This window comes from Sus scrofa, chromosome 13 (genome assembly GCF_000003025.6).
Source record: "Sus scrofa isolate TJ Tabasco breed Duroc chromosome 13, Sscrofa11.1, whole genome shotgun sequence".
In the NCBI taxonomy this organism is placed as follows: Eukaryota; Metazoa; Chordata; class Mammalia; order Artiodactyla; family Suidae; genus Sus; species Sus scrofa.
The window spans coordinates 86,583,160-86,608,755 of NC_010455.5; the positions used below are offsets into that span (position 1 = coordinate 86,583,160).

Sequence of the window (25,596 nt, forward strand, 5' to 3'; positions counted from 1 at the left end):
TGCAATGAAAAACAGTTCACCTGGATAGTAATGCCTCAGCATTATACTGAGAGTCCTTGTTATTTCTTGCAAATTCTGAAGGCTGAAAATGATGGTGCAAAGTTCCCTAGAGTTTCTACTTGTTTGCAATATGTGGATGATTTGCCTCATTGCTCTCCTTTTCAAGTATTCTCATAAAAAGTTATCATCCACTTGCTAAAGCATTTAACCCTAAAGGGACATAAGTTTTCCAAAAAAAAAAGAAAAATTGAAGTTTGTTAGACCCGGGTTTGATATTTAGGGTGTTCAATATCAGAGCAAGGGCTACACCTAGATCTAAATAGACCTCATGACGTCGTAACTTTCCCCAGCCCAAAACAAAAGTGCCAGCTGTGAGGTTTTCTTGGGCTGGTTGGGTATTGCCAAAATTGGATTCCAGATTTCTCTTGTGGCCAATCCTCTGTATACTTTACTAAAAAAATAACAACTCTGACCCAATTTTATGGGGAAAACCAGACAACATAGCCTTCAGGGCCTTAAAGGAGAATTTAATTAAACCAACTGCCCTGCAGCATCTCGATTATCAGATTCCCTTTTCCTTTTTGTATGTGAAAAGGAAGGGAGTTCCCTCGAGGTAGCAGCCTAAAAACACATGGACCACCATTGACCCACTGGGTCTTATAGCCAGCAAATGGGCCCTGTGGTATGGGGATGTCTTAGTGCCACCATCGCTGCTGCTTTTTTCACTAAGACTACCAAGAAAATTGCTGTACGATTCTGTTTAATCATTTTTGTACTTAATTCAGTATAAGCTCTCCTGAATTCTCATCACACTCGCTATTTCTCAGTCTCTGTCTTACCTCCTGTGAAGTCCTGTTCTAACCTGCTTCTCACTCTTTCATGCTAAAGTAACCTTATCCCTGCTACTCTTTTCCCCTCCATCACTGACAATGTCTCTCACAACTGCTTAACTCAGATGGACCACATCCTGATTCATCATGGTGATCTGTAGGAAATTCCTTTGGGTAATGCTGGCTTCTCATGGATCACTGATAGTTCTTACTTAAAAGGTGATAATGGAAAATATTATGCTAGATATGATACTGCAACTCCTGTTGATGTTGTTGAGGCAGCATCTTTACCTACGGCTACTTCAGCCCAATAGACTGAATTATATAGGGGTTTTTTTGTGTGTGTCTTTTTAGGTGCACACTCATGGCATATGGAAGTTCCAAGGTTAGGGGTTGAATTGGAGCTGTAGCTGCCAGCCACAGTCACAGCAACACCAGATCTGAGTTGTGTCTGTGACCTACATCACAGCTCACAGCAACACTGGATCCTTAACCCACTGAGCGAGGCCAGGGATAGAATCCATATCCTCATGGATACTAGTCGGTTTTGTTACCACTGAGCCATGTTGGGAACTCCTGAATTATACATTTTTTATAGGGGTTTGTACTTTAGCCAAGGACAAAACTGCCAACATTTATACTGTAGTAGGAGCAGTGGGTTAAGGATCTGACCTCACTACAGTGGCTTGGGTCACTGCTATGGTGTAGGCTAATTCCTAGCCCAGAAACTTCCACATGCTGTGGGCATGGCCAATAATAGATAGATAAATAAATACAAATAAATAAATACATAAAATCTTTATATACTGACGGTAGACATGCCTTTGGAGTAACTCATCATTTTGGGGTGTGGTAGAAGCAATGTGATTTCAATACTTTCAGCAGAAATAAATATGACCCCTATGTTCAGAAATTTTGGGAAATTCTTTTACCCACCACTTTAACTATTATCAAGATTATGGACATTCTAAACTTGACTCCCTGGGAGATACGGGAAATCATCTTGCTTGTATTTCTGCAAAGAATGCTGCCTTTATAGGGACCAATGAAAGCCAAACTTCTGTCATGGAACAATTAAAGAAAATATTGATTATTGATTTTCTGTCATTCTGGAAATTGGTCTCTGGTAGTGACTTACTGGATTTCTTATTTATCTCAACATTTGTATCAGTGATATAAATGTAGACACAAAAGAACAGGATTATGAAATTCCACGTGACAAAATGTGTAAAAAAAAAGCTAACAAGATAGGTTAACAGAATACAGATTCAAGGGAGTTCCCTTTGTGGCGAAGTGGAAATGAATCTGACTAGTATCCATGAGTATTGGGTTCGATCCCTGCCTCATTCAGTGGGTCGAAGATCCGGTGTTGCTGTGAGCTGTGGTATAAGTCACAGATGTGGCTCAGATCCCGAGTTGCTATGGCTGTGACGTCGGCCGGCAGCTGTAGCTCCAGTTTGACCCCTAGCCTGGGAACTTCCATACGTCTCGGGTGCAGCCCCCAAAAGCAAACAAAACAAAACAAAATAATACAGATTCAAATTAACCTTGATAGGCTACATCTTATTTTAGTCATAAGGCTGAGAAGCTAAATGGGCTTAATAAATGTTGGACTAAAACAAATGGAGTGATGGATATTTCTCCAGCAAAGACGGATTTATTCCAATCAGAGAACTGCAATTTCGGTCTCTTACCATGTTGAGCCAAATGCACTTTCCCACACAAAAAGGAAAGGAGGAACTTTTATAGAGAAAACAAAGGAAGTTTGGAGGGCTATAGTAAACCTTTGGCTTTTCACAGGCTGAATTCTTGCCAGGAAAGAAGAGTTTTTCAGAGTAGTTGGAGTGTTACCGTTGAGACTAGAGACCTTAGGTTACTTGACCATTATTCTTAAATGTGGATAAACATTAATTAACATTTTAAACAGAATTTCTTTTCATATAGTGTCTGTATGCAAAATGAATTATTTGCTGATTTAAACTTGGAGGACTGAATCAACTATTGATTTTTACTAATATATTCAGGAATGTGAGTTTGTGTAGTATATTGCAGAGCTTTTTTTCTTTATATAACACTATTTTTTTTTTTGAGTGGTTTTAGATTTACAACAAAACTAAGAGGGAAATAGAGTGTTGCCATATGCTCTCTGCCCCTACACCCCCATTATCAACATTGCTCATCAGTGTGGTTCATTTTTTATCAAGAAGGATGAACCTATATTGACAAATCATAATCATTCAAAGTCCATGGTTTACTTTTAGGGTTCATTCTTGGTATTATACATTCTATGGGTTTGAAAAAATACATAATGACATATATCCATCCTTATAATGTACAGACTATTCTCACTGTCCCAAAAATCCTCTGTGCCTCTACCTATTCATCTCTTCCCACCCTCCTACTCTTGCTCCCAACAACCACTAACCTGTTTTATTTTTTACTTACTCTGTCTGAAGTTTTGCCTCTTTTGAAATGTCATATGGTTAGTTGTAGGGAAGTTTATGTTTAGTTTTATAAGGGTAGTGTAAGCCCTGAGAGTTGGCTTTTTTTTTTTTTTTTTTTTTGGTAAAATAAGTGTTTGACTTAAGCTTTGATTGCCGAGGCATCCACTTCAAAGAGGCTATCTGGAATAAACACACTGCCAGGCACAAGATTAGGAGTTCACATCGTGGCTCAGTGGTTAATGAATCCGACTAGGAACCATGAGGTTGCGGGTTCACTCCCTGGTCTCACTCAGTGGGTTAAGGATCCGTCGTTGCCGTAAGCTGTGGTGTAGGTTGCAGACACAGCTCAGATCCCGCATTGCTGTGAGCTGTGGTGTAGGTTGCAGACGCGGCTTGGATCTGGTGTTGCTGTGGCTGTAGTGTAGACCAGCGGCTACAGCTCCAATTAGACCCCTAGCCTGGGAGCCTCCATATGCCACTGGTGCAGCCCTAGAAAAATACAAGAAAAAAAAAAAATCAGATAAAGGGCCAGGATGTGCCCCCAACCCTGCCATGAGACTCTTGTTTTAGAGATCCTGATCAATTTAAATAACTGTCAGTTTGGGCTGCCTTTTATTTTTTTTCTTTTTCTGAGTTTCAAATTCCCACCATTATGTTTGTTTATTTGTTTTGCTGCTTTTTTTGTTGCTTTTTTTAGGGCCGCACCTGTGGCATATTGAGTTTCCCTGGCCAGGGGTTGAATAGGAGCTGCAGCTGCCAGTATACACCACAGCCATGGCAATGTGGGATCTTTAACCCACTGAGTGAGGCCAGGGATCAAATCAGCATCCTCATGGGTACTAGTTGGGTTCACTTCGAATGAGCCACATCAGGAACTCCTCCATTATGTATTAAATTCACCAATAAAGAGTGAGCCATCAAAATCCTAGACCCTCATCTTTCACCCCAATGAAAGCAGAACCCCAGGCCTGTGTTCTCTCTCTCTCTACTGGTGACCTCATTGTACGCCCCTGGTGTGCCTTGTACACTTCAGGGCCTGTGAATTCTTTTTTTTTTTCATTGTTTACTTTTTTTTTTTTTTTTTTGTCTTTTTACCATTTCTTGGGCCGCTCCCACAGCATATGGAAGGTTCCCAGGCTAGGGGTCTAATCGGAGCTGTAGCCTCCGGCCTATGCCAGAGCCACAGCAACTCGGGATCCGAGCCGCGTCTGCAACCTACACCACAGCTCAGGGCAACGCTGGATTGTTAACCCACTGAGCAAGGGCAGGGATTGAACCTGCAACCTCATTGTTACTAGTCGGATTCGTTAACCACTTTGCCACGAAGGGAACTCTCTTCATTGTTTTCTAATGGTTATTGCTAAAGGAAGTCTGTGATATGGAACATCATTTCATATGTTTACTTGCCATCTGTATATGGTAAGATGTCTGTTAAGGTCTTTGGCCCATTTTTTAACTGCGTTGTTTGTTTTCATATTGTTGAGTTTAAGAGTTTTTTGTATATTTTGCATAATAGTCTTTTATCAGATTTTTTTGATAAAGATTTTTTTGATAAATTTTGAAAATATTTTCTCCCAGTCTGTGGCTTATCTTCTCATTCTCTTGACATTGTCTTTCACGGAGCAGAACTTTGTAAGTTTAATGAAGCTTACCAGTGATTTCTTTCATGGGTCATGTCTTTTGTGTCACAGCTAAGAAGGCATCATCATACCCAAAGTCATCTAGGTTTTCTCCTGTGTTATCTTCTAGGAGGTTTATAGTTCTATGTTTTCATTTAGGTTTGTGATTCCTATTTATCCATAGAACAAATTGTTGGCATATAAATTCCCAAAATGATATTATATTCCACAGATTACTTTTATAATTATGGCATATTTGTTTAGATTGGATTTTTAATTTTTTTAGATTTTAAATTAAGTGTGAATATGCAATGTTTTGTACTCCATAGATATTTTAACTAGGTATTCTCCAAAGTGTTATCATAATTACATATAGCAGAAGGTATGCTACAATTATAAAAGTGCCAATAATTTCAATAATCTGCTGGGTGTTTTGCAAGAAGGAAGAATCTAGAACCAGAAAATTTTAAAAGTTGAAGAAGGACTGAATTTGAATTTATACCACAGCCTGTTTTCACATATAATTTGGAAAGCTAATCAGTTTAGCCTTTAGAGCTTTAATGGAACAAGGAAGATGAAGTACACATTAAGTCACTGTCCTCTTATCATTTCATTTACCTTATATTTTTAACATCTCTACCTTGAGCCATCTGTTTGGGTAGCTTGGAAATCCAAACAAGGGTCAAATCACAGAATAATGCTTCCATTTGAAAGCACAAACTTAAGAGAAAAAGGAAATATTTTTTGGACCTTTAAAAAATAATGGAAAACAAAACTTATTCAGAAACTGTCTTAGACCTGGGAAATCATGATGTCTATTGGATTTACTTTTATGATCTACAATGTTCCTCTTTTTATGGCCTTGTTCAACATATTTCTCATGCATTAGGAAATCCCAATATTTGGCCCAAAATACATATATTATCTCCCCTCTGCTATAAAATCATAGGAAACTCTCTCTAAAGTCTTCCTCACACAATGCAATGAGCATATCAACATACAAACTTAACAAGACCTATCTTCTCAAAATTGTGTTCTAGATTTATATTTTCATGTAAACATGAGCCCTGTAGACACTTAACTATATACTGATGGACAAACAAACATTCTTCAGGCTACCCTGTCTCACACTACCTCTCCATTCCATGCCCTTCCTCTGCCCTTCGCTACTGTAAAATGCAGCAAGGTTAAGGTATTGTTGTAAGGGTAGCAGTTATTGCAATTCTTTTATTTTTCCTTTCACAAGTCAAGAATTTATTTATTTTTTCTTTTTTTATTTGTAGTGCCATTGTATTCATCCTACCCCTGAAGCTTGGTAGAGTGTGGAAAAACTTTCTTTCATCTTACATTGATATTGGTTAAATTGAGAGTGTATACTATCCATATCCAAGTTGGGGGTTAAGGCACTTGCTTTATAGAAGCCCATGTCCTTTGAAATGTCTCAAACTACTCTTCTTAGCCACCTCAACAGATCAATTGGAACTGAGGATTCTGTAATACAACTTTACATCTTTGGAAATGTTCTGTATCCTTTAGATTTGGGTACGTCCAGCCATTTGGATAGTTTTGTAAACAGTGAGTATATGTCAGGTCTCCTGGACGTGGACTCAGACAACACCAGTTCTGCCTGGTCTTGACATGTGTGTGCCCCTGTGTATGTCTTCCTGAGTAATAGTAAAATATCAGTACATTAACTACAATTATCTATTGGACAGATGCTGGGATATCATCCAAGACCCACATTGTAGATGCATCTAGGCCTCAGCAACTGTCTAGATCCATGGTTCTCAAAACTGGCTTCCTCATAGGCTAACCTGGTAAAATTTTTAAAAATAACAGTGCTTTGGCTCTACCCAGAGAGATTCTGGTTTAATTGTTATGCTATAGAGCTGGGAAACTAAAGACTAGGTCCAGCTCTAATATTTTGAGGGAAACAAGTACATTCTCTTTCAGGTTTGCCTCTGCATATTGCATTTTAAATTTTATTTATTTATTTATTATTTTTATTTAAAGGCAGGCTTTCTCTGCTTCTGAATTTACATGATGAAAAAAGGGTCCCTGAATCAATTATCTATGACAGAAGGAGTGGTCATCTTATGAAAGCATGGATGCTTCTCTAGTACCCTGTAGATCAAGATGTAGAATATGGTAGATGGCCAGTTTAAAAAAAAAAAAAAAAGCCCAAGCAGTTAATGTAATAGTGTCCATTCATAGAGAAATGATTTTGGATCGCTAACTCTTTTTCCTACATTGACATGTGAAACAGGATATTCCAGCAAAACTCTGTAGCTATATTTTCTTACATTTTTGAAAAATGTTTTAAATTTCAGAGGCTAATTGAAATTTGCTAATTAAATAATTATGTTTCCTTTAGCTAAGTTCTCTTTATTAGTTTTCATGAAAAGACTTTTTTCTTGTGCTGTGTAGAGATAGCTACCACTCAGGGGCAGCTGTCATATTCCTGAACCTCCGTTTATTTGTTGTTGTTGTTGTTTACCTTTTATTATTTTTTCCTACTGTACAGCATGGTGACCCAGTTACACATACAGTATATATTCTTTTTTCTCATGCCCCATCATAAGTGACTAGACATAGTTCCCACTGCTACACAGCGGGATCTCATTGCTAATCCATTCCAAAGGCAATAGTCTGCATCTACTAACCCCAAGCTCCCAAACCAACCTACTCCCTCCCCCTCTTCCTTGGCAACCACAAATCTATTCTCCAAATCCATGATTTTCTTTTCTGTGGGAAGGTTCTTTTGTGCCATATGTTAGATTTGTTGAATAGCCTTTGGGGGAGCAAGGAGGGGGATGGGGAACATGAGGAGCAAGGAATGTGGAAGCCTTAGGTGATAATGAAGGGCTGTGATTTTTCTCTTTCGACTACATTGTAGAGATAATCTCAAAGCTTTTCTAAGCAGTAAGGGGTAGATCTGTTCATCATAGAGCAAAAATTTTTATCGCCTCGATTATTGTTCATGCCTCAGACTACAAGCATGATCCTCTCCTACCTAATATTTATGAAATTAGTCCTTCTTTCCTTTTCACCCATCATTTAAAAAGCATTCGAGTTGGCTTTTCAGAGATTCTGAAACTACAATTTATCCAGTTCAAAAGAAAAAAATGTTAAAAAAATAATTACAAGCACCACAGGTGCTTTAACCTCCACAAGTCTGCATTCATCACTCTGCTAATGAGCCTCATCAAAGGAGGGAGGTGTTTCATCAGTGTCTGACAATCTTACTTTTCATGCAAGTGAGAAAAATGCTCACCTTGGCTTAATTTTGGCCTGTGTAAAGCCATAGTAGTGGCCATCATGTCACAGGAGATTGGCACCACCAGTAAGTCCCTACTTCTCAAAACAATTGTTTTTTTGTCTGAGAAAATTGCAGCCCTTTGAACACAGCATCACTGCACTGAGATCTCAAGGGAGTCTAGCATTCCTTGACCTCAGCTTCTGAATTTACATGATAGAAAATGGTCCCTGAATCAGTTATCTGTTACAGAAGGGTTCATCATGTTGTAACAACATGAATGCTTTTCTAGTAACCTACAGATCTAATTACCATAATTGGAAACAACTGTGAGGAGCTAAGAGCCTCACCCATTCTTCCTTCTCTGCACAAGTGCTTAAGAAGCATAAACTGGATTTTGAGCATTTCTGTTTAAAAAATTAGGTACTCAGCTTTCTCCCAAGGTCAGGATAATTGTTCTCTTTCCCAACTGAGATTGAAATAAACAGTGTTATCATTATGGTGTGCAAAAGAGCAACTTTAGTTCTTAATGAACAAGACACCAGTTACTTCTCAATACAGTACAAAAATTTGATTCATACATATTTAATATAATTGCTACCCTTATCTCTTTTCAAAAGTCTCTTATCAAAGAAATAGTTGGGAAAAACTCACATGATGAAGTTAAAAGAAAATATGAAAATGATCTCATTTAATTTTTTCAAAAAATGTAATGATCACACTGGTCTTGATAGTCTCCTTTTGAAACAGTTCATATTTAATCTTTATCAAGCCCAATTTATTTCTTCTTATTTATTTACTTATTTTGTCTTTTTAGGGCCACACCCATGGCATATAGAGTTTCCCTGGCTAGGGTCAACACCATAGTAATTCCAGATCCGAGCCACATCTGCGACCTACAGCACAACTCATGGCAATGCTGGATCCTTAACCCACTGAGCGAGACCAGGGATCAAACCTGCATCCTCATGGATGTTAGTCAGATTCATTTCTCCTGAACCATGACTGGAACTCCTCAAGCCCAATTTAAATATGTAGAAACTTAAGAGCACCTCTCAAGGATATTGTATAGAAGATTGCAGAGCTGTTTGGCCCCTGTCCAGCCCCCAGCATTTTAACCTGAGAAGAGAAGGCCAGAGAGTTTCACATTTTAGTATAGGAGATTATATTAGATCCAATACTTTGACCATGGAAAGAGATGCCTACAAACACTGATAAGATGATGATGATGATGATGATATTAAGTTACATCAATCATATGTTTTCACATTTAATCTGAGTACAGTGCATTCACTCTTTTGTTCTTTTTCATTCTTTATTAAAATTAATACCCTTTGGTATTCAGGAGACAGACTGAAAAGCAGAGGCTCAGTTAATGCCCCCAGAAACACTTCTTTAGGAGAGAGAGTACCCTGGAGCTAAAAATATAATTCTTGGCTTGTCATATCTTGTCAGAGATTAGAGCAGACAGAACATTGAGTACAAATATTCACCAATACAGAAACATATAAACAAATTATGGAACATCCACAAAATAGAACAGCCATTATAAAAATACCTAGAAACTGTAAATAGAGAAAAATCAGCAAGTTATAGAACAGTCTCATAAAAAAGGAGCAAATAAACTCCCCTTCTCCCTAAGAAAACAAAAGCAAGATCAAAAAAAATAATCTCCTAAATAACACATATGTATATCTTTTTGTATAAACATAGAGAAAATTCTGAAAAGATATTATTACCACTGGAAGATAAGATTGGAGGGATGAAGAAGTTTACTGTTTATTTGATATATTTTCATATTGTTAACATTTATTTTAACAAGCATTTGTTGCTCTTTACTATATGAATAATATACATTTTTTAAAAGCTGGGACATAGGTTAAAGAAAGCAAACATTACAATTACTGTTCCGTAAACAGTTGTTATTTGCAAAAAGAGTTCCCTGCTCTGAGGAATGTCTGAACTCCACTTAGCATGAACACTCCAGACACAAATGAACAAAACTAATTCCTTTCTCTGGGTGAGTTCAGCCGGGAAATGAGTAGCATGAATCATTGGAGTGGAAAAGACCAAGCCCTCCTGGTCTTTTTTAGATGCGCAGTCTGACGTCTACAGGGGAAGTGAAATATTCCTCTGCATTTCATAGCAGTTCCAGATAGAAATACAAGTTTCTGGCCCCCATTTCACTGAACTTTGAACTTCCTCATAATTCACACTCCTCATTTTATAACATGTAATTGTCAGGTAAGGGGTAACATTTTCTGTTTTACTGCCTGACTGGAACTAAATATAGAATGACTCCACTTTAAACCCAAGGTCTTGTTTACAGCTTGAGGCCCCAGACCTTAAAAGGGACAGGCACTGGCAGAGAGAGAAAGAGAAGCCTAGGAAAGCAGCCAGGATGGCGTGGAGTCTGGGGGTACTAGTCCTTGCTCTCCTCATTGAGCTCATGTTACAAGGGTTGTATCAAGTGGAAGACCTCTATCTGCTAAGCACCTAACAGTTGACAAGGCATCCTAGGTTTGCAAAGGTCCTCTACAGCAACATCTCCACTGTCTCCCACAACAAGCATGGGGGCCTAGGAGAGCTGTAGCAATGGCAGTTTACTGACTGGGAAACCAAGAGTTAGGGACACTAAGGTGATAACCCTCAATTCCCTCAGCAGTTTGTTCACAAAGTTAAGGACAGAATCATGTCTCTTTAGTCTCCTGTCTCCTTCAGCCAGAGCTTCAGTTTTGTCTCTTTTATTACTCCTGTTTCCAAGGTAGATTTTGTTTGTTAAAAAACAGGCCTGCTGCTTAAAACAGTTGGAAAGCTAATGATCCATAATAATGTTTCCAAATCTCCAACTGATATTACTATTTATCATTCAGAATGATAAACTTGAATTTCCAGGAATTCTCAGGAATTCCTGAATCATAAATTATTCTACATTTTTGTAATATTTATTTACAAGCTTTTAAATAATAAGTGCCCATCATAAAAGTGAATAATTTTCTGTGATGATATGACGCTAAAAGTTTCAACTGTTTCTGATACAAATAATATTTTTATAGTTCATTATTATTATTATGAACCAAAATATAATGAAAAGATTATTTCAACAACATGTAAAAATGATCTCTACTCAATATAGACACCAGATATAGAAGAATATTAACATAAAATAATTGCTATTTAAAATCACTTAAAAATTGAAAAGGAATACAAATATTTGATATTTAAAAGATTTTTTACGATGACCATTTACTTTTATTTGACAATTACATAGTTTTTTAAAAAAGTATAGTTGATTTACAAAGTTTCTTCAGTTTCTATCGTATAGCAGTGACCTAATCACAGACAGTTCCCTGTGCTGTACAGTAGGACCACGTGGCCCATCCATTCCAAATGTTACAGTTTGCATCCACCAAACCTCAAATCCCTGTCCATCCCACTCTCCCTCCCCTCCTCACCCCCTCCATCCCTTCCTTCCCCCTTCCCCTTCCCCCGCAACCACAAGTCTGCTTTTCATGTCTGTGATCTGTTTTGTAGATAGGATCATCTGTGCCATATTTTAGATTCCACATATAAGTGATAGCACATGGTATTTGTCTTTCTCTTTCTGACTTATTTCACTTAGTATGAGAAACTCTAGTTGCATCCATGTTACTTCAAATGACATTTTTTCCTTTTTATGGCTGAGTAGTATTTCATTGTCTATATGTACCTCATCTTCTTAATCCATTCATTTATTGATGGACATTTAGGTTTTTTCCATGTCTTGGCTATTGTGAATAGTGCTGCAATGAACATAGGGGTGCATGTATCTTTTTGAATGAAAGTTTTGTCCTGGATCTTATGGTAGTTCTATATTTAGTTTTCTGAGATACCTCCATATTATTTTCCATAGCGGTTTTACCAATGTATGTTCCTACCAGCAGTGTAGGAAGTTTCTCTTATCTCCACCCCCTCTATAGCATTTGTTATTTGTAGACTCGTTAATGATGGGTACTTCATTGTAGTTTTGCTTTGCATTTCACTAATACTGATGTTGAGCATTTTTTCATGTGCCTGACGGTCATCCATAGATCTTCATCAGAGCAATGTCTATTTAACTCTTCTGCCCATTTTTCAAATGGGTTGTTAGTTTTTTTTTTGTTGTTTAATTGTATTATTTGTTTATATATTTTGGAGATTATATAAATTGGAGATTATGCTCTTGTTTGTTGTATCATTTGCAAAGATTATGCTTAAATTGGAGATTATGCTCTTGTTTGTTGTATCATTTGCAAAGATTTTTCTCCCATTCTGTGGGATGTCTTTCTTTCTTTCTTTTTTTTTTTTTTTGTATTTTTAGGGCCACACCCACAGCATATGGAGGTTCCCAGGCTAGGGGTCTAATTGGAGCTACAGCTGTTGGCCTATGCCACAGCCACAGCCACAGCAATGCCAGATTCGAGCCACATCTGCAACCTACACCACAGCTCATGGCAACGCCAGAATCCTTAACCCTCTGAGCAAGGCCAGAGATAGAACCTGCAACTTCATGGTTCTTAATTGGATTCATTTCCACTGCACCATGATGGGAACTCCTGTCTTTCTTTTTTTAAAGGTTTCCTTAACTAAGCAGATGCTTTTGAGTTTATCGGTCCCATTGGGTTTTTTTTGTTTGTTTGTTTGTTTTTATTATCATTATTCTAGGAGGTGGATCAAACAAGATGTTGCTGTGATTTATGTCAAAGAGCATTCTGCCTATGTTTTATTCTAGGAGTTTTATAGTATTTTAATCTATTTTGAGTTTATTTTTGTGTATGGCATTAGAGAATGTTTTAATTTCATTATTTTACATGTAGCTTTCCAGTTTTCCCAGCACCATTTATTGAAGAGACTATCTTTCCTCCACTGTATATTCTTGCCTCCTTTGTGGTAGGTTAGTTGACCATAGGTGCATAGGTTTATTTCTGGGCTTTCCATCCTATTCCACTGACCTATATTTTAGTTTTTGTGTCAGTACCGTACTGTTTTTATGACTGTAGCTTTGTTGTATAGTCTTAAGCCAGGGAGCCTGATTCCTCCAGTTCTGTTTTTTTTCTTTTCAATATTGCTTTGGCTATTCAAAGCCTTTTTGTGTTTCTGCAACAAATTTCAAAATGTTCTGTCCTAATTCTGTGAAGAATGTCCTTGGTAATATGATAGGTATTTAATTGAATTTGTAGATTGCCTTGGGTGTACAGTCATTTTGTTAATATTGATTCTTTCAATCCATGAGCCTGATATATCTTCCCATCTGTTTTTTCATTTTTGATTCCTTTCATCAGTGAAAAGGCTTAAATTTTAATGAATATTGTAAAATACAGAAAATATAAGCAATGGTTTTGGATGAGAAGAATCAATATTTTTAAAATTAATACAGTAAAAACTAATATATTAATACACAATTTCTAATTTTTAAACAATTGACTACTGTTTGAGTAATGTTTGAATACACAAGGAGAGTGTAAATAGCCATGAATAGACAAATATTGTACTGTGTTACTTGCAGTAACAGGACGATTGAATATTTTGTCCAGTGATTTAATAAAAAAATTATTTTTCCAACTATGTCCATTAGCTTTCAAATATAATTTCTCTGTCAGCAACTCGGTTTTATATATTCACAAATATATCATGTTATTAAAAGTTTTGGTATTTTCTAGTCTTCTTTTGTTTAATCCTCATAGTATTTTTCTTTCTATCATAATTATTCAGTGATGAGTTTTAAACCTTGGGAATACAACACTCCCCAAAATGGGTTTGTCTATAGTTTATAAAAACAAATAATAAGGCATTTAAAAAATATCTGGTCATTTCTAGTGAATAAGTAGAATTAGTTTACTTTCAATGTTTGTATATAGTTTTCCTGATTAGATATATTACCTGTGGATTTAGTGCCTTATGAATTAATGTTAAAAGAAACTCTGTCCATTCCCTACCCACTGAATTTAGTCAGATGTTTTTCTAAAACTTCTCTGACCCATTGATTCTTGTTATATTAATAATAGAAACATTCTTAATACTTTTCTGATTGCAAAAATGATCTGTATATATTATGAAGATTCAAACAACACAGAAGACATGAAGCTAGTCTGCTAGATGAAAACACACACTCAAATACACACACAAGTGTAGAAAGAAGAGAAAGTTAAATTCATTCTTAATTTCAAGACTGTACTTACTAAATAGAAAACAAACAATTCCAGTCTGGGGATAGTGAATTTCAGATGTGGCAGCCTGGTCAAGACAAATCCATCTTAACTAACGAACCTGGGTTGATACACTATGCCAAACTCTGGACCCTAAGCATATATATTTTTGTTTCTGGATTGAGAACATGAACCAGAAACCATTTTTATGCCTCTTAACTCCTTTTCCTTCTGTCCTAGCAATTTCTCTGAATTTTCTGATCTCTTTGAGCTATCTACCTCCTATATGTTCAATATCTTTTTTTCTTTCTTTATTTACTTTCCTTTAGTGAAAATTTAGGCCTATGCCTCTCATCCAAAAAAGTAACCTCTTGCATCTATTTTTTCTTTTATGCAACATAGAGTGCTTTTCTCCTCTTCTCAACTGAAAAACTTTTTTGATATCTTATTTTCCAATTATTTCTCAAATACTTGCAATCTGGCTTGCTTTGTCAACTCTCTATGGAAATGATTCTAGCATAGTTCACCAATGACCTCTGTGTTTCCAGATTCAGTGAAAATAATTTAGTTTTTATTTACTTATTCTTCATGGCCCTCTGCTCCCTGACATCACGTCCTTCTGTTTCTCATACTTTTGCAGATGTTTGTCTCTTTCACAACTTATATTTCCAACATAACATAAATGTCTGCATTCCATAGGATATGTTACTTAGCAAATCCTTATTTATTAAGATGAGATGTGTAATCTCATCTTTTAAAATGTTTTCAATGATTACCCCCATATACAAAATTCCCAAAACTCTAGCTCCCACAGAGATCTCTGTCCTTATAGATTCACAAATTCAGTTGCCTACTAGACATGTCCATCTAGGTATGACAATGGCATCACTATATCACTAATTCATCATATTTAAAATAAAACTGAATTTACTTTAGGCATCTTCTTGTATGTCTCCTATCTTAACTAGCAGCATCACAATCTACTTAGCTAGAAACCAGGAGTTTTTCTAAAAACTTCTTTATCTTTTAGGGTTGGGATCAAGATAATGGAATAACGGGACGTGGAACTCACCTCTCCCTCATGAAGATATTAAAAATATCTCCATATGATGAAAATTTTCACTGGGAGCTGGCAGAAGGACTTCTGTACAACCAATACTGTAAGAAATATGTACATTAATTAAGTATGAAGGGAAGAAAAGTAATTGGGTTGGGATCTGTGTCCTTTGAAGAGACCAGAGGAAAAAAGGACAACATTACACAGGTAGAATACCTGCTCTGGGGAGGGGTCAGGTTGAAAAACAGATTGGGAACTCCAGTCCTAGGGTCCTACATAGGAGACATAAGCCCCCTTGGCTGATTGGGGAAACAGAAGAACTGTAGAAAGCCTGGACTCCACTCCTGAGAGGTCTGTACATGCTAGCTAGCCCCTGAGGCAGAACAGAGAGAAGTCTGTTCTAGTGGCTTCCAGATATCTTGCAACCACCTTTTCACATGCTCCAACCCAGGCCAAGTGAATGTTCTGGCCCCACTTCTTCCATATCACATCATAGCACTGGATCTAGGGTGGCCACAACCCAGTACAAGACTTGACCTTGGGATGCAGAGGTACCTGGTTCTAGTGCAGAGACTGGGTGGGGTGGTGGTGGCTATTGTGGGTGTTAATCAAGCTGTGCCTCAGAAGTAGCCCAGCTCTTTGACAGTGGTCACTTCACAATAGCTCACCCCTCATACATGCCAAGAATCCATGCAGGTCCTGCCTACCCTGTGGAGAATTTCCAACAACAAGGTGAAGGTGGTGGAGGCTGGGACACTCATAGACTCTGAGGGACAAAAGGGACTTACATCTGAGGCTGCATCTGAGCAGAACCATGGGAGCCTGCACATACACAGCATTGGTACTCTGCACATGGGCCCCACTTGCTTTAGCTATCCCCTCTCTGGGGCAAGGGTCCCACCTGCTCTGAGGAGAAGGAAAAACATACACACAGGAGCAAAGAAACCTTGGGCCCAACATTCATGTCTTCTGCTCCAGTAACTTGGGATCAGACCCTGCCCCTGACAGGGTGGTGGTGGTCACTGAGCAGATGGGAAGACCCTCCCTCATGCACAGAACCAGCCTTAGCCTTTCCAACTCCAGCCCCCTCCTCCCAACAAGGTGATAGCTGCCAGCACATGCTGAGAAAAGATGTTCCTAGTATCCACATAAAATCCAGCTCTCCCACCAAAATCATTGAGCACACTCAGTCTGTATATGGATGCTCCTACATAAGAACACCTCTTTAAGACAGCAGTGCTTAACTATTTCACCTAAACTCACAGAAGCAATGAAAGTTAAGCAACATGAAAAGGCAGAGGAAGTACTCACAATGAAAGGGTGAGAGAAAACCTCTAAAAAAATAATGAAAGTAGAAGTAAACAGTTTGCCAGAATAAGAATTCATAGCATATGCAATAAAAAATGTTAACTGATTCAGAGAAAAGAATTTATGCAAACAGCAAACATTAGCAAGGAAGTAAAAAATAAAAAAGACATAATCACAAATGAAGAATTCAGTAGGTGAAATTTTAAAAACACACTAGGGAGTTCCCTTCATGGCTCAGCAGTTAACTAACCTGCTCATAGGATCCATGAGGATGTGGGTTTGATCCTTGGCCTTGCTCAGTGGGTTAAGGATCTGGCATTTCCATGAGCTTTGGTGTAGGTTGCAGATATAGTTCAGATCCCATGTTTCTGTGGCTGTGGCATAGGCTGGCAGCTGTAGCTCTGATTTAACCCCTAGCCTAGCACCTTCCATATGCTTTAGGTGCAGCCCTAATAAGCAATAAGTAAATAAATAAATAAATAGCACACTAGAAGAATGAATTGCAGACTAAGTGATACATAAAAAAATGCATAAGTCACCTGGAGGATAGAATGATGGAAATCATCCAATAAGAACAGCAAAAAGATAAACACGTTAAAAAAAATCAAAATCAAAACAATTGAGAGATCTCTGGAATAACATTAAGGATATCAACATTAGCAGCTCAACATTCATAGTTAACATTCTCCCTGAAGAAGAGAGAGAAGGGAATCAAAAATATAATTGAATAAATTATAGCTGAAAACTTCCCAACCCTGAAATAGGAAACATATATTCAGGTACTGGAAGCACAGAGGGTCCCAAACAAGATGAATCCAGATATACCCACTTCAAGATATATCATAATTAAAATAGCAAAAGTTAAAGATAAAAAAATTCTACAGGCAGCAAGACAAATACAAGGAATCATACACAAAGGAATCCCTATAAGGCTATCAGATGATTTCTCTGCAGAAACTTGACAGGCAAGAAGGGACTGGCATGATATATTCAAAGTGCTGTAAGGGAAAAACATGCAACCTAAGCTACTCTACCTAGCAAGGTTATCATTTATAATAGGAGGAGAGATAAAGAACGTCTCAGATAAACAAAAACAAAAGAGTTCATTAATACTAAACCTACTCCAAAGGAAATGTTAAAGAGTATTCTCTAAGTGGAAAGAAGCAAGAATCTATAGGAAAGGGAAAATCCTACTAAGAAAGGCAAATATATAGTAATATATAGAAATAACTGAAGATTAATCACTTAAATAAGTGATGAATCACTTAAATAAGTATGAAAATCACTTAAATAAGTATGAAAATCACTTAAATAAGTATGAAAATTAAAAGACAAGACAGTTGTAAAAGTAACCATAACTAAAATAATCTGTTAAGGGATAAACATAGAGATGTAAAGTACAACATCAAAAACACAAAATGTGAGAAAGAGGAGTAAAAAAAGGTAGATATGTCAGAATGTGTTTTAACATAAATGACTAACAGTTTAAAACAAGTAAGTATAGTTATAGGCCAGCATATATGAAGCTCACAAATAAAAAACCTACAACAGAGCCACAAAAACTGAAAAGGAACACAATCATACTACTAAAGAAAATAATTACACCACAAAGGAAAATACAAAAAGAATAAATATACAGAGAAGAACTACAAAAACAAATGAAAAGCAAAGAATAAAATGACATTAAGTACATCCTATCAATAATTACTTTAAATGTCAATGATAAAATGCTCTAATCAAAAGACATAGGATGGGAGATTGAATAAAAAAAAAAACCTATCCATAAGCTACCTACAAAAGACTAACATAGCTAAACACAAAAAACAGACTGAACATAAAGTGATAGAAAAACATATTTCATGCAAACAGAAGTGAGAAGAAAATAGGGATGATATTTTATGCAATCTGAAATGAGAAGAAAATGAGGATAGCAATATTCATATCAGATAAAATAAACTTTAACACAAAAGCTATTACAAAAGAAGGGAATTACATAATGAAAAAAAGGATCAATACAAGAAGGAGATATAACATTTGTAAACATATATGCTCCCAACACAGGAGCATCAAAATATATAAAGCAAATATTAATAGACCTTAAAGGAGAAATTGACAATAATACAATAATAGTAGAGGATTTTAAACACCCCAGTTACATTAATTGACAGATCATTCAGAAAGAAAATAAATAAGGAAACAGTGATCTTAAGTGAACAATAGGCCAGAACTTAAAAGGTATCCATAATACATTCCACCCCAAAAAAGCAATATACACATTCTTTTCAAGGGCACATGGATTGCTGTTAGGCCACAAAACAAGTCTCAATAAATCTAAGAAGACAGAAATTATTTCAAGATTTTTCTGACCTCAAGAGTATGAAACTAGAAATGAACTTTAGAAAGAAACATGGGAAAAGAACAAATGCATGTAACTAAACAACATGCTACTAAAAAACCTACAATGGATCAATGATAAAATCAAAGATGAAATCAGAAAATACTGAGATGCAGTAAAAGCTGTTCTATGAGGATTCCTCAAGAAACAAGAAAAATCTCAAATACTCTAACCTACCATGGAAGGAATTAGAGAAAGAAGAATAAAGTGCAAGTTCAGCAGAAGGAAGGAACTAATAAAGATCAGAGAGGAAATAAATAAGATGGAGATTTAAAAAAATAGAAAAGATCAATGAAACCAAGAGCCGGTTTTTTTTTTTGTAAAGATAAACAAAATTGTTAATCGTTTAGCCAGGCTCACCAAGAAGAAAAGAGAGAGGACCCAAATAAAGAAGTGAAAGAGAAGAAATAACAACCAGTACCACAGAGATACAAAAAAAACATGAGATTACTACAATTAAATGCTAATAAACTGGACAATTTAGAAGAAATGGACAAATTTCTAGAAACATACAACTTGCCAAAACTAAGTCAAGTAGAAACAGACACTTTTAACAGACTGATAATTAGTAGGGAAATTAAATTTGTAATTGAAAAAAACTCCGAGCAAGTAAAAGTCTAGGACTCGATGGCTTCACAGGAGAATTCTCCCAAACATATAAAGAAGAACTAGGACCTATCCTTCTCAAACTATTCCCCCCAAATTAATAGGATGGAACAATCCCAAATTCAGCCTCTTGTTCTGGAATCCTTTCTTGCTTCCAGATCCCACCTCTTCCCTTTACATGGGTAACTCCTATATAAGACTTGGCTCAGGCCTTATTCCCCAAATCCTTCTAACTCCTTTTTTTTTTGCTATTCTTTCTTCACACCATTGTGTTAAATACTCTTTCTATAGATTTTCAAAACCTCTCACTATCACCATCCTCACGTGGTATGTTATAATTAGTTTTGTATGTTCATGTGTTGTCTTCCCAAAATATTCTGAGCCCAGTGGGGGCAAAGACTGTGTGCAAGTTGGCACCTGTATAACCCAAGTTTTCAGTGCAGTGGTTTGTTTATGATTGAATTCAATACATATTGTTAATGAACAAATGCATCATATTTTTTCCTAGAATTCTTCAGTAGTCAGTGACTGCCCAATGGAACATAGCACAGGCATTGTGGTCAAGGACATATTTTTTCTTTTATTCTTCTGATTTTCACCTCAGTTTAATTACATTACAATTCAAGAACATTTGAAAATGCGTCTTGAAAACTAATTAACAGTATACTGAATACATAATTGTTAAATTAAATGTTTCAATGCCAAATGGTATTATAATTTTTTCTCAATTTCTTTGATACACATCCAAAGAAGAGGTTAAAATCATTGTTTTATTTATAATCATATTTACAGATTCCCATTCCTTTACCCGGCAGAGGTTTTCAGCAAACTGAGAATGTTTTTGGACACAGGAACAAATATGATACCATATACCACAAAATTAGCCATGAGCTAAACATGGTCTAATAATATCCATTATATGTTTATTTTACATTTTAATGTTTATTTGTGCTCTGCTAGATTGGAGCCAAATCTTAAATGATTTATGTAAATTATTGGCTTTAGCACATTGAGACATGATGGAGCTTCATACTGGTAAGAAAAAAATGGAGACATATTGTCAAGTACAATCCATATGTGCTTAAAAATAATTTAAGAACTAGAACAAATTTTAGATAATGATTTAAATAAAGCATTTTATATGAATCCTATCATTAAATTCATGAAAATATTATTTTTCATACTTCTTTTTTTACTGACTTTTTTTGGGGGGGCACCCACAGCATGTGGAAATTCCCAAGTTAGGGAGATATGTTTTGATATTTCTGATAACTGTGAATATTTTAGACTGGAAAATAAACTCCTTACTTTCACAGATGAAGAAAATCAGTGTACGTAATCTTTCTGCTGCTCTCTTAGATATGTGATGTTATGACTTGTTACTGCCAGAAGCCCTGACCAGAGATGCCATTTCACTTTCATTTCCGTATACACAAAGAGGTTGTGTTAACATATAAGGATTTTATTATTATTATTATTATTTTTGTCTCTTTGCCTTTTTTCTAGGGCCACACCTGCGGCATATGGAGGTTCCCAGGCTAGGGGTCTAATGGAAGCTGTAGCTGCCGGCCTACGCCACAGCAACGCGGGATCTGAGCTGTGTCTGCAACCTACACCACAGCTTACGGCAACGCCGGATCCTGAACCCACTGAGCAAGGCCAGGGATCGAACCTGCAACCTTGTGGTTCCTTGTTGGATTCGTTAACCACTGAGCCATGACGGGAACTCCAGGATCTTAGATTACTAGGTACACAGGTTCCTGCCACACTCTTTCCTCCATATTTATCAATTTTAATCACATACTATTTGAAAAAACAGATTTAGACATAATTCACATATATATGTAGACAAAATTTACATACCATAAAATTTACCCTTTTAAAAGGTACTGTTTTTTGATATATTCAGAGAGTTGTGCAATGAGCACCACCAAACAATAATAATGAGCTCCCAAACAAAAGTAGTCTGGCTGTCATCCCAGACCATCCCTACTCTTATGTTCCTTGCCTGCTAACTCTTAAATTCCATCTCCATCTGTTTGTTGACTTTTGATCCTTTTTCTCATTTAACGCTTGCTTCTGCCCTGGAGACTTGGCATTTGTACTTTGTCTCTAATTTCTGACAGTCTTCCAAAATTTTGACATAGAACTACTCACCAGCTCTCTCATTTTGGTTATTTCCAGAGGTGCTCCTGCCTTAGCTAGTCTTTAAAAATCTACCCATGGTTATAGCCCACCTCCAAACTCTAGCCAGTTAACTATTTCCTATAAGAGAGTCATATAAAGATTTTGCTTCCAATTTTCGTTTCTTGGGGCTCAACCCTCAATGAAGCTGGGATAATATGTATGAGCCCAGAATTGCTTGTTATACATGAGTATGGTATATGAGGTGAAGGAAAAGTAGAGATCTTGCTTAGGAGAAACTTAAGGCATGCCCTTAGGAGTTGGGAATTGCTTCTAGGCCAGGTACATAAAGATATGAGGTACACTCCCATGAAGTACAGATGTGTGGCTCCATCTGGAATCTAGATCATCCTGAAAGGGTTTGCATGGATATATGCTGGTGATTCCAACACAGAATGACCCACATCTCAGAGTTCATACTGGGAATGGGCGGGTGTGAGGGAGCATTTGTTATTGTCACACTAACAGGGACACTATGGCATCGAAAGGACTTCCTGCAGTGCATAGGGCAGCCCTGCACAAAGAGTATTTCTTAGTGTCCTGCATGACTTTTTTTGTTTGTTTGTTTTCATTCTTTTAATGGCCACACCCATGGCATGTAGAATTTCCTGGACCAAGGATTGAATTTGAGCTGCTTACACCACAGCTGCAGCAATGCAGGATCCTTTAACCCACTGGGCCAGGCCTGGGATCAAACTCACACCTCTGCAGTGACTCTAGCCACTGCAGTTGGATTCTTAACCCATTACAGCACAGCAGGAACTCCCAAAAGATTTTCTAATTAGTGTAATTCTTGTCCTAACACTAATAGCAATATTTTAAAGTTACTAATTTTCATAATTTGTAAAAAATTCAGTTATTTGTAAAAAATTCAGTTATTTGTAAAAAATTCACACCTGTAATTCATATGTGATTCTGTACTTGCAATAGAAGTTTAATTTGCATGGCCAGATTTCAGTGAGGAAAAATGAAAATAACTTGCTACAAATTCAATAGGTGTTATATGACAGAGCTAGAACTCTGACTTGCATTTGCTACATTCTAAACCAATGATTTCCATTACTGGATAGAAATAGAAAATATTTAGCTTGCTTCGATGTGTAAAGTGATATTGCCCACTGGCCAGGGCTGGCCTCAAGGGCCTCACAGAAAGTGCAGTTGCATTGAGCACCTCATGTGCTACCCCTGCCCTCTTAAAATTCTGATTTTTTAAGCAAGGGGTCAGCATTTTTAGTTTGTCCTGTGTCCAGCATTATGTTGCTCCTTCTGGGAAAGATCTGGACATCTCTTTAAAACAGTCTCCATGTTTGAAATGAGTGTGAAAAAACCTAGACTAATCAACTAGGAAAATTGCTCCTGGACATCTTTGGGACTGAGCCATTTCTTTTCGTTATTGGTAAAAACAGCTTCACTTCTCAAGGTATCAGTTTCCTCTATGATGAGAATGATATTTATTTAGACCAAATGTGCTCACTTCTTGCTGAAGTTCTCTCTACCCAAGGTGAAGCTTCTGGGGTTCTCCATAGGAAGATGCCTCACTGGTTATTTCTATAGTTATGTAGGATTCATTTCTTTGCCTTGAGCAACCCCCTTAGCAAAACATCAGACTTGGAGCAAACTGACTTCCTGTAGTTTCTTGCAGGGATATTTTGACTCTTCTCTACAGTTACCTTTAAAATACGAAAGCTGAGGGAGAGGGAGAGAGAGAAATTACGGCACTGACTGTAGACTGTCACCTACCTAAAAAGAATATACTGATCTCTCACTGTGTTCCTATAGCACCATATTCATACCTCTTTAATTGCCCTTATCACCTGGTAGAGGTTTAAATGTGTTTCCCTTTCTATTAGGCCACTTAGGTAGTAGAATACTTCCTTTTTATCTTCTTTTTTTTTTAATCTTTGGAGTATCAACATTTAGGAAAATTTTGATGAAATTTGGTGAAATGAAATGAATTGCCAAAGTCCCCTAGTATTCGATGATTTTGACAAATATATATATATATATATATATATATATATATCTCACAATTATGCATTTTCCAGATAAGTTATGTGAGAACTCCCCCAAACTAAAATTTAATGAATCCCTCCAAATGGTTGTTTAAGTGGTTCATTACCTAAAAGCAATGTTTCCAATTAGTTTCTGCCTCTGGGTTTTATTTTCCCAATGCAATTTAGCTAATGCTTTAGCTAAAGAGAAAGTGAGCTACTGATTAAAGTCTAAACATAAGATAAAGTGAATTACTCTTAGCATAAATTCCTCTTCAATAGCATTTGACAAAAAGTACTGCTAATTATCTAGCCAGCCATTAATGTGCTTTTAGGTAGTGAATCATGCGGTTCTTTTGCTTTTTTATTCATTTGCTTTTTTTTGTTGAAATATGACACTTAAATATTAAATAGGGGGCTTCTCTCAAAAGACAATGTGATTGAGGCCATTTTCCTTGTAGGAGAGGAAGATTTTTCTAGATTAGGATATATAATTTTCAAGAGTGACAGAATCAGTGCTCAAACTCATCAATCAAAACCTTGTGCATACTGAAAAAATTTAAGAAGCAATAGTAAAACTAATCTTATATTATTCTTTCAGAGAATAAAACATGATTCCTGTATTACTCTGTTAGGACTGTCATTACAAACTACACAGTCTGGATAGCTTAAACCACATAAATTTATTTTCTTACAGTTATGGAGGTCAGAAGACCAAGATCAAAGTGCTATCAGGGTTGGTTTCTGGTGAAATTTCTTCCTGGCTTGCAGATAACTTCCTTCTCCCTGTGTCCTCACCTGGTCTTTCTTCTGTGCATGTGCAGGAAGAGAAAGATCTTGAATGTCTCTTTTTCTTCTTCTAAGGATATACCAGTCCTATTGTGTGCCACCTTTATGACCTCATTAACTATAATTACCTATCTAAAGTCCTTGTCTCCAAATAAAATCATATTTGGAGTTAAGGCTTCAACATATGAATTTTGCAGAGGCACAATTCAGTCCTTAAGAATTGTTAACCTATTTGATGGGGTTGGAACAGGAGTTGTTCATACCAACATGTACCAGTTCACAGGAAACAGCTGTGAGCACTTTTTCCCAATTCTGCCTTGAGTGACTTGAAATCTGCTTCAGTGAGAGTACTGATAGCATCAAAATCATCAACTACTACTGCACATATCAGTGAAACATTAAAAATCCATGTCTCTAGGACAATAAAATATTACAGGATTTCACTCTTCAATTAAATGTACTTTAAAATTAGTATGTTTAACTTGATTAATGAAATGGATTGTGCAAATGACAATAAGACAAATGTATTGGTTTTTCACAATATTTAATTACAAAAATTTTCAAATATTCAGAAAAGTTGAGATTTGTTACAGTGGATAACACCCATATATTCATTATCCAGTTTTTACAATAAAGATTTTACTATACTTGCTTTGTCATATATCCATCCACCTATCCCTCTACCCCTCAGTCAGTGTTTTTTAATTTTTCGATGCCTTTCATAGTAAGTTGAAAACTTCAATACATTTCCACCAGATACTTCAGCATACCTATAACTAATTATTGTCTGATGTTTATACTGGGTTCCTTTTATCTTTCAAGGTAAAATTTCCATACATTAAAGTATGTAAGTCTTAAGAGTGCCATGTGATGAATTCTTACAAGTATATTCACCTGTGTAACCTAGACCAATATCAGGATGCAAAATGTTAGCCTCAGCCCAGAAAGCTTCC

At 36.6% G+C, this 25,596-nt stretch overlaps 1 long non-coding RNA gene across 3 annotated transcripts in view; it reads left to right on the forward strand.

The window, feature by feature from the left end:
• Window positions 1-25,596, forward strand: part of LOC106505711 — a 51,192-nt gene that overhangs the window by 9,415 nt on the left and 16,181 nt on the right. For all 3 annotated transcript variants that reach the window (XR_002337710.1, XR_002337709.1, XR_002337711.1), the window contains exon 2: window positions 15,344-15,473. This is a non-coding gene — a long non-coding RNA (uncharacterized LOC106505711). The remainder of the gene's footprint in view (window positions 1-15,343; window positions 15,474-25,596) is intronic.